Source organism: Glycine max, chromosome 11 (genome assembly GCF_000004515.6).
Source record: "Glycine max cultivar Williams 82 chromosome 11, Glycine_max_v4.0, whole genome shotgun sequence".
In the NCBI taxonomy this organism is placed as follows: Eukaryota; Viridiplantae; Streptophyta; class Magnoliopsida; order Fabales; family Fabaceae; genus Glycine; species Glycine max.
Genome location: NC_038247.2, coordinates 30,584,351 through 30,594,558, shown reverse-complemented (window position 1 = coordinate 30,594,558; position 10,208 = coordinate 30,584,351). Strand labels below are relative to the sequence as shown.

The 10,208-nt window shown below is 32.8% G+C and overlaps 1 non-coding gene across 1 annotated transcript; it reads right to left on the bottom strand.

The window, feature by feature from the left end:
• Window positions 1-3,325: 3,325 nt before the first annotated feature.
• Window positions 3,326-3,418, bottom strand: LOC112998418 (small nucleolar RNA R64/Z200 family). The gene has a single exon (XR_003263519.1). It is a non-coding gene; the product is annotated as a small nucleolar RNA R64/Z200 family (small nucleolar RNA).
• Window positions 3,419-10,208: the final 6,790 nt, after the last annotated feature.

Sequence of the window (10,208 nt, the reverse complement as noted above, 5' to 3'; positions counted from 1 at the left end):
GAAATCTACCCTTGGATTCATGAGAACCCCCAGGCCTTCTTTAGCAGCTCTAGCCCAATCCTCTTGGAGTCTTCTATCCAATACCCTTGCGGGGTAGGATTGCATCATCCTTGCTCTTCCATTGAACTCGACGAGGTGGACGGCTCGAACTTCCTCCATTGCTCTCTCTGTCTCTGAGTTTGGGAGGGTGAACTCACCAAAAAAAAAAGATATTTTAATACACTTTTCCCTCACGAGTTTAGTAGAGTGAACTCACCTCACCTAGGGTTTTGCATCAGGTAATCGCTTTTCTTCGTCAATTCATCTTTTCCTTCCAATGCAACCACGCTGTAATCTTTTCGAATTCATTCACTGTTTGTTTTTTCTTCAATTCATTATAGCTTTCGCCGCTATAGCAGAATGGAACAAAATGCGTGCAAGGAATTGTCAAAAATTGCTTCGGATTTCAAGTGCGAGAAGGTTCTCGAAACAGTTGATGAATCAATCGTATGCCCCACTCCACAGAAGAATGAGGAACCCCTAACTGTCAAATCCAGAGAGGGACAAACCAACCTTCCTGAAAAGTGCGTGCCCTAATTCAGCTCTTTGCATTTTTTCTTTAAAATTTGGTAGAAATTTTGCTTTTTTAGTTTTTGTATGCTGAGTTGTATTTTAATTTTCTTTTTTGCAGATAGTCTATGTTTGCTGATTTGTTTGGTCACATGAGTTGTTCACTCAGATTGTTGCATCTGTGTAAAAAGGCTTCAATTTTTCAAAATGTTTGCCGCCAGGTTGAAGTTCTTTCGAAGAGGTGATTGTTTTTTTTCTTTTAAAATCTTTAAATGCCCTAAATTAATTAATGGTTATGAATTGCCATTCTCTTGGAGTTTTTGATTGATGGGTGAGGAATTGAGTTTAGTGTTTTGTTTTTAGGAAATTCTCCCATGCCCATCTTGCGCAGATGAAGTATATACTCCCTAAAAGTGTGTGTATAGATAGGGTGCTTGTTCATGATAAGAAAAGCTTGTGTATGGTGCCTGATATGAAGATCACCTTGAAATTTGAGGTTGTGGAAGATTGCTCTGGCGAATCTGCTGATCTGGCTCTTCGACGATATTTTAAATCTAAGCTGATTGATTTCTTTGATATGCATCCTGAGGTAGTTTTTATTTTTATTTTTAGTTGTTATCCTTGTTAATTTTATTTTCTATATATATATATAGAAAGCAACAAATTATGCCATGTTGACAATTTAATCTAAATCGTTAGCTGTCGTGTGTTATTAATTTTTAAGTGTGAGATTATTGCCCATTTCTGATGTTAAGCTCCAGGACATGCCTACCCAAAAGTCAACATCATCTTATAAGCCAGGAAAAAGAGTGCTTGACTTTTCCCTCATGGAGGACAATGATGGCTTGGGCATTGAAGTGGACAAGTTAGAATCTATCAGAGCTCTGCATGGATCTATTAGGTAATGAGAGGTTTATCTGCCCATCAATCTTGTATTTTAATATTTATTTATTTCTGACATTAGGTATATGATCAGAAGTCTCAAAGGCTTGTTGAAGAAATAATTGACAAAAAAAATTGTATTGTCCATGAGAGTCATTTATCAGTCAAAAATAGGTCTTGGCTTAATGGACGCAGGTATGAGTTTTTATTTTATTATATTTTATTATTATTATTATTGAAAGAAGCTCTTGGCTACAATTATATTTAGCTTTACCTGTCACCACTCCCTATTGGAAGAGAATTATCCAGGTTGCTATCACAAATAAAGTAAAACCATACCATTATTAAATGAGTAGCAGCACATTATATTATATCAAATTCTAAAAATACGAAAGTCAATTCATTTAATACTCAAAATTACGAAAATTTCGTTTAAATTCTCAGGGAAGTGAAAAATAAGAATTAAAATAATTTATTTTTACTAATTTTAAGAATTAAAACTATTTTTTGTGAAAAAAAAACATATTTCATTACTAAATTATTTAACTTAATATTTCTGAGTTTTATTAAGACACGTGTTAATGCTTTAGGAAATTTTATCCCGCTAAATATTGGGAATTTTTTTATTTTGTGATATTTTTACTTTTTATTTGTATATTTCATTTATTTTTCTTTTGGGTTTATTTTGTTAAACTTATTTGGGTTGGTCTAATTAGTTAGTAAGCTTCGGTTACCTGTTGATTTTTGGTTGGGATTAATTAGATTGAGTGGGTTCTCAATAAATTGGGCCGCTTCTTAATTCTTTTGGTCCAGATAAATTAAATCTAGGCATTTGCTATATCCACTCTGTATCAAAGGCCTAAATCTGTCTGTGTCTGTAATCTCATGTTTCATCTATTGTAAGTTGACCTTTATTTCTAAAGGTTGTGCTTTAATTATTAGTGTTTGTGCATGTCATGTAAATATTGTCTTGGGCACATAGTGTATTAAATTTGATACATATATCACTTATAAAATTATCTAGCCAAATGACTGAGTCTACCTGATTTCTTTATTTTTTCCTCTAAATTATTTTTTTTTCTCTTCAAATTTCTTCTCTGAACTCTATAAACTCCCTCTACCTATTTTGCTTAGTTGTAGTGTTGTACAATGCTGATAATCGTCTTTGAAAGTCAACTCTGACACTTCATTCAAAGACGGTTATTAGCTAATAATTATCTTTGAATGTCTATTCTGACACACCGTTCAAAGACGGTTATTAGCATATAACCGTCTTTGAAAATCACCTCTGACACAACATTTAAAGACGGTTATTAGCTAATAACCGTCTTTGAATCTAAACGCTGACACAACATACAAAAACGGTTATTAGCTAATAGCTGTATTTGAATGTTGTGTTGGACTTTACATTCAAAGACGGTTATTAGCTAATAACCGTCTTTGAATCTAAACGCTGACACAGCATACAAAGACGGTTATTAATGTAAACTTTAACACAGCATTCAAAGATGGTTATTTACTAATAACCGTCTTTGAAAGGTTCCTATATTCAAAGACGGTTGTTATAATAACTGTCGTAAAAACAAATTTCATTTTAATGATATTTTAAACAACGACGGTTATTAACCGTCGTTAAATGTACTTATTAACCGTCATAAAAAGCCCTTTTTTTAGTAGTGAATTCTGCTAAGCAGAATTAAAAATAAATAATAAAAATATAAATTATGAGTTATGGTAAATAACAAAATTAAAAATAAATAAATTATAAATTCTTCTAAATAACAACATTATTTAATAAATAAATTATGAATTAATAACAAAATCATCAATAAATAAATTATAAAGCCAACTCAGTGACAAAATTACAACATAATTATAAATAAATAAATTATAAATTCTCCTAAGTAACAAAATTTTTATTCTCAATTATTTGAAAATATCTGAAGTTTGACGTATGAATTTATTTATGAAATTATCACTACAGAACATATAAAAAACAAAATCAAAACCTAAAAAGATTAGCTCAAGATTTCAACTTCTATTGGAAAATACCTAAATAAACAAAAAAATTAAGGTTTCTTAAGACATACACATAGCAGTGGCTCACATCAAGAATCGGAATAGCCTATACTACAATAACGACAGAAAATTAATGAGTCAAAGTCAAAAATATCAAGAAATTCACAAGAAATGTTATAATTAAATATGAAGGAACAAAAACGAGCTAGAATCCAACCAAAGCACAACATGGGCATATACTCCAAATAAAAATTCAAGGAGAAAACACAACGAAAAGATGAAAAAATTTAGAATATAAAAATAAAAATATTATATTTATCATGATGATTAAGAAACTGGGTGCTTGAATTAAATTGGACAGGTAATTTCAAAAATAACAAAATAGAGAAAGAAAATGATAAATAACGAAGTAGAAAATATGATTTAATATAAAGATAATAGCGTAAAAAACTAAATTTGAGGAAGAAGATATGATTAATTCTCTCAAAATAACATAGAAAGAACCTAAAAATGACGAAAGAAGAAAATATGATTTTTGAAAATGCAATAGAGAAAGAACCTAATAGAAACTAACAATAAGCAAGACAAAAATATAATTTCTGAAAGAACCTGATAGAGTCAAAAAGCTAAAACTCATCGTGTATCGAAAACCAAAACCCAATGCATACTTTTATAAGTAATCACAGTCTAAAGGTAAAATAAAAAAAATATAAAAAAATCATAAATTATGATAAACATATACATAATAAATTATAAACAATAAAAAATAATTAAAACATTATTTGGGCCAAGCCCAATCCAATATTGGGTCACCAAGTCAAATAAATAGCTTACTTACATAAAAATGAATGCACTTGCTATTTGCATAATATTTCTAAGTATACTATTTCACTTTTTTTTTCTCTCTTATTACCAAGTATACAATTTTAAATCCTATTTTTTGCTCCTTATTTGTTACTTTTTAAATCCTATTTTTTTTTATCATATCTTTGTTATAAAGGTTGAACCTCTTTATTCATTATATTTTAATCCTTTTTTATGTAATACCACATTTTTCATAAAATTTATTTGTGACATTGTATATTTCCTCCATGTGATGCTACATTTCAATGTACATCCATGGTTGACTTCACATATTATATAGTATACATAATACTCTTTTTTTACACAAGAAAAAATTGTGTGACAATAATCATAAATCAAAGTTGTTGAATTACATTAGTTGTCTTTTCACGTTTTATCCATTGGGAATTTTAGATATAGGATATTAGTTTATCAATATCTAGCATCAAAATCTACCATTAGTAACTATTGTAGCTCGTCAAGAAAGATTTGATGACTATCCCAAATTACTTTTCAAAATAACATATCTCAATCCCAAAAAGTAGTTTCTAGAACTTTGTGTTAAATGTGTTAAAACATAGTTTTGAAAATTACTTTCTAGAACTTATATATGGTTTTCTAGAAAAAATACTTTCCATAATTATGTGTATTTTATTAAAACATAATTCTTAAAATTACTTTCTGGAATTGATGTAAATTGTTTTAGAAAGAATAGTCCAAAATTATGTTTTAACAAATAAAATGATATAAATATAATAAATACAATAAAGAGAAGGGAGGAGTATACTTAGCCAACATTGTGTGTTAAAATTGCAAGTATTAAGGCAAAATTGTAAAATGTAATGCATTTACCATAATTATTTAATAAAATAAAAAAAATCTATTGATAGTTTAAAATTATAATTGAATTTGAAAGAGGTTTTTATGCAATTCTAAATATCTGCATGTTAATTACCTGTTTTGGTAATTAAATTCTTTGCATTATTGGAAACAATGTGTTAAAGCCTTCTAGCTAAAGAATGGTGATATCAACTCTCATTTATTCCCTTCATTTGCTTCAACAAGGATAAGGATGAATTCTATAGAATCTTTAACCCATGAAGATGGCAATGAGGTTGCAAACCATATTGATCTTTGTGATATTGCAAAATTTTATTTCAATAACATGTATGTTGCTTCCAGTGTGGACATTGATCCAATAATAAACTCAATTCCTTCTTATACCTCATCTGCTAATAATATTACTTTAATTGCTCCTTTCTCCATTGAAGAATTTAAGGATGTCCTTTTTTCCATGTTTTCTAACCAATTCCCTAGCCCTGATGGGTTAAACCCAACTTTCTACAAAAGATTTTGGAATCTTTATGGCCTTGATATTTTTTCAGTAGCTACATCTTGGCTTGAACAAGATTTTATCCCAGTACAAGAAAACCAAAATTCCATTGTCCTTATCCCCAAAATAAATAATCCGAAAATCATGACAGACTATAGAATAGTCTCCCATTGCAACATCTTGTACAAGATCATCTCTAAAACCTTAGCCAGTAGACTTAAACCACTCCTCCATAAATGTATATCTAATAAACAATCTTCTTTGGTTGAATGCAAATCCATTCTTAATAATGCATTGATTTCCTCTGAATTTATTCACCATAAGAGATGGAAAACAAAAGGCAAGACAAGTGACATGGATTTCAAAATCAACATCAGCAAAGAATTTGATAGAACCTACTGGAGTTATCTTTTGCAAGTGATGGATAAAATGAGATTTCACATGAAATAGATAGGCTGGATAAAGCTTTGTTTGGAAACTATAAACTACCAAGTCAAAATAATGGGGACCATGCAGGACCAATCTCTCCTCGAAGAGAACTAAGATAAAGTGACTCAATGCCACCCTACCTTTACATTCTTTGCATAGAGGGGTGCTCCTCTCTCCTTAAAAAACCTAAGTGTAAGGGAGATATTCATGGTATAAAGGTGTGCAAAGGGGCCCCTGTCTTCTCACACCTTTTATTTGTTTGACGATTGTTTTCTATTTTGCATGGCACAGAGAAATAAGCAACTACACTCACTCAAATCCTAGATACCTATGGAAGGGCTTTTGACCAAATGATTAATTTAGACAAGTCATAAAATTTTTTCAGCACCAACACTCAACAATATTTGACGCAAACAATCATGTTTCTTTTGGGTGCCTCTACAATCATAGGGTCTAGAAAATACTTAGGCCTCCCTTCTATCATAGGCAAATGAAATAAAGAAATTTTCAGTTGTCTAAAGGATCAAATTTTGGAATGCATCAATCACTACTCGAGAAAGTATCTTTCCAAAGCTAGTAATAAGGAACTTCTAATTAGGAAATCCCTTCATATTGCATGAGTATCCACTTGCTTCCAACCACACTAGAGGATGAGATTTAAATGATGCTGAATTTATTTTGGTGGGGATCAAAAGGTGCATCAACAAGAGGAATAAACTGGCTCAATTGGGACAAGCTTTCCATGAAGAAGAAGTTTGGAGGTATAGGATTTTGTAATCTCCGCAGATTCAACCTAGTCATGTTAGGAAAGTAGGGTTGGAATTTGATTAATAACCCATTGTCATACCCTAATTTCTTTCGGGGACCATTGTTTGTCGGCATGCGACCTTCGTTTGACCACCTCAAAATGTTTAACACCCATCGTTGTGGAATCCGTAAAGTTTTGAGATGTTTCGGGAAGAAACCGGTCAAAAACACAAAAACGGGAGTGTATTTAGCAAAGTGGGGGTGTGTGTAAATAAACTGTTACACTTTAATTTCATCTGAGGACCATTGTTGATCGCTTCGGAAGGCTTAACACTCATCGTGGTGGAATCTGTAAAGTTTCGTGAGATTTTGGAAAGAAAACAGCCAAAAACACAAAAATGGGGGGTGAACTTATCAAGATAGGGATGTAAATAGCAATTCGAATCTAGGCCTTTTTGAAACATTTTGGAAGTTGGGTTGCTTAAGGATGAAGCAACTGGGCGGCAAGCTCCTCCACGTTTTGTTGAAAAATGGTTTCCGGGGCTTCCGTGACTTTCGTAATGCTTCCGTAAAATTTCCGAAAACCTTGGGTAAGCATATTTCACTTAATATTGGCGAAAGGGAAGAGAAATAAAGATGAAAATCAAATCCGAAACACTTCAATAAGGCTTCCATAACTTTTCCGTAAAGTATGAAAAGGGGGTGAACTTAGTAATTAGGGTGCGCTTAGAAATCTTCCTCAAGAAGCCTCTGGGCGGCAAGCACCTCCCTTTTTCCCTATAAATAGGGGAGGGGGGCTGTTTCAAAAATGTTCATGACCCCTAGGCTATGCATTTCGTCTATTTTGGGTAAAAAACACGTTTTCGTGAAGAAAAATCGAGTCGAAGTGCTTCCTTAACGCTTCCGAGACATTTCCGTGAGCAAATCTGTGAAGATTTTCCTCCGTTCTTCGTTCGTTCTTCGTTCTTCAACCGGTAAGTGTTTGAATCCGAGACTTTCAACTCATTTCTTGTTTTGTTTGTTTTCATCTTCATCACATTCACTTTTGTTTTCTTTTCTTTCGTTTTTAACGTGCTTTAATCGTTTATTTAAGCCCTTTTCTCACCTAATAAATGATAAAATGAATTTCAACCGATCATTTGTGTTGTAATCTCGTTTAATCACTGTTAAAACAAAATCTAACCAATCGTTCACGTTGTAACCTCGGTTAAAAAAAAAACAAAATAATAATAAAATAATCAAAATATCTTAAAAAAATAATAATAATAAAATAATCAAGAAAAAATCAATCGGACGTTTTTTCTTTGAAAGTTTCCTTGAATTAATTGACTAATAACCAAAGTGAAACCAAGGCTAAAATCAACTCACAAATCAAGCTTTGTCCGCAAAAATCACTTGAAACCGTTTTAAAGTCCAACACCTTAAATGGTCCTCTTTGCTTTTATCGGTTAACATGGACCGTTCAAAAGTATAAAATCAACATATAACTTTGCCGCTTTTGCAAGAACTACGTAGGTCTGATTTCCTCATCGCAATTTAGGATACGTAGGAGCAAAAACCCCCCTTTTGTCGACCATCCCAAGAGATCGTTAATGGTCCAATGCCTTAACGTTTCTCTCCTTTCAAAAACCAAGAGATCGTTAATGGTCCGACGCCTTAACGTTTCTCTCCTTTCAAAAACCAAGAGATTGTTAATGGTCCAACGCCTTAACATTTCTCTCCTTTCAAAAATCTAGAGATCGTTACTGGTCCAACGCCTTAACGTTTCTCTCCTTTCAAAACCAAGAGATTGTTAATGGTCCAACGCCTTAACGTTTCTCTCATTTCCAAAAATCAAAAGATCGTTTAATGGTCCAACGCCTTAAACAACTTTTGTTTGGTTAAAATATATCTTGCAAAAAAAAGATAAAAACAACTTAACCAATGTTTAGTTCTAAAAGAACTACATAGGTCTGATTTTCTCATCGCAATTGAGGATACGTAGGAGCGAGGGAAACACCCTTGTCGACCACAAAAAGATAAAAAATACAAAAAGACCCATAAAAAGCGAAAAAACATAAAAAAAGAGAAAAATACATTTTGAAGTCATATTTGCACACTTGATTAAAGGCTATCGTCCCTTGTGACAGATGCGTGGGGTGCTAATACCTTCCCCGTGCGTAAAAACAACTCCCGAACCTTTCACACTTAAAGTTCGTAGACCACACCTTTTCTGATTTTTCTGACGTTTATCTCAAATAAACATTGGTGGCGACTCCGCGTGCCTTCCTCTCTTGGAAGACGCTCCCGTGAGCCTCGCGTCGCCCTCCCGCCGAAGGGTAGGTTACGACGCCCACATACTACAATTTATAAAATTCTCAAAAATAAATATTATCCAAATGTTGGATTCTTAGATGCCAAACTAGGGAATAAACCAAACTATACATCGTATAGTATTTTTGCTTCACATATATTGGTCGAGGAAAGCATTTAGTGCAGAAAAAGTGATGGTAGCTCTATAAACATTTGGACCCAACCTTGGGTGTGAGCATCAACAAGCCCATATATCACTTCATCAACCCTGCTCGATCTTGATGATCTTAAAGTCAGTTCACTCATCGACAAACAACAACGATGTTGGCGTCAAGATGTTCTACAACTAATTTTCAATGACAACGACCAATGAAATTTTGCTTCCCTCCCCCTGTTGAACAACAAAGTCAATGATAAAATCTTATGGAGATTAACTGCAAATGGTGAGTACAACGTCAAATCATCTTACCACAATGTCATGGAAACAATTGTCCAAAATAACAACTTAAAGGTAGCTAAAAATTGGGAAAACCTTATCTGGAAATTACAAGTCCAACCCAAGGTAAAACATTTCTTATAGCGTGTTCTTAGAAATTGTCTTCCTACTCGTGTTAGGCTCCAGACCAAGTGAGCTGTGTGCCCTTCTACTTGTTAATGTCATGAAAATTTTGAGAATGACTTACACATGTTTTTTGGTTGTGAACATGTCCAAAGTTGTTGGACTTTGTAGTTTAATTAAGCCAAAATTCTATCAAGTTGAACCCACAATCAAGCTTACATTTAAGCTCTTAGAAACCAATAATTGAGTAATTCCATTCTCCAATCAAGAATTGCTATGGTTCTGTGGTGTATTTGGAAAAGGCAAAATGTAAAACTAAGGAATTAGGTAGACACTACTCCAAACATCTCAATCTCTATCTTTATGCAATTCCTCCTCAAATGGAGCCATGCTCAAAACTTCTCTTAACTACCAAGAGAATTTTAAATAGCTTATGCACACTCGCGATGGACAAAATCACAAAGGAAGTACTTGAACATCTCAATCTCTATCATTTTGCATTGGTCTCTGTCTACGCATTGAGGAAGGAACATTTTTTAAGGCATAAAGTATGCA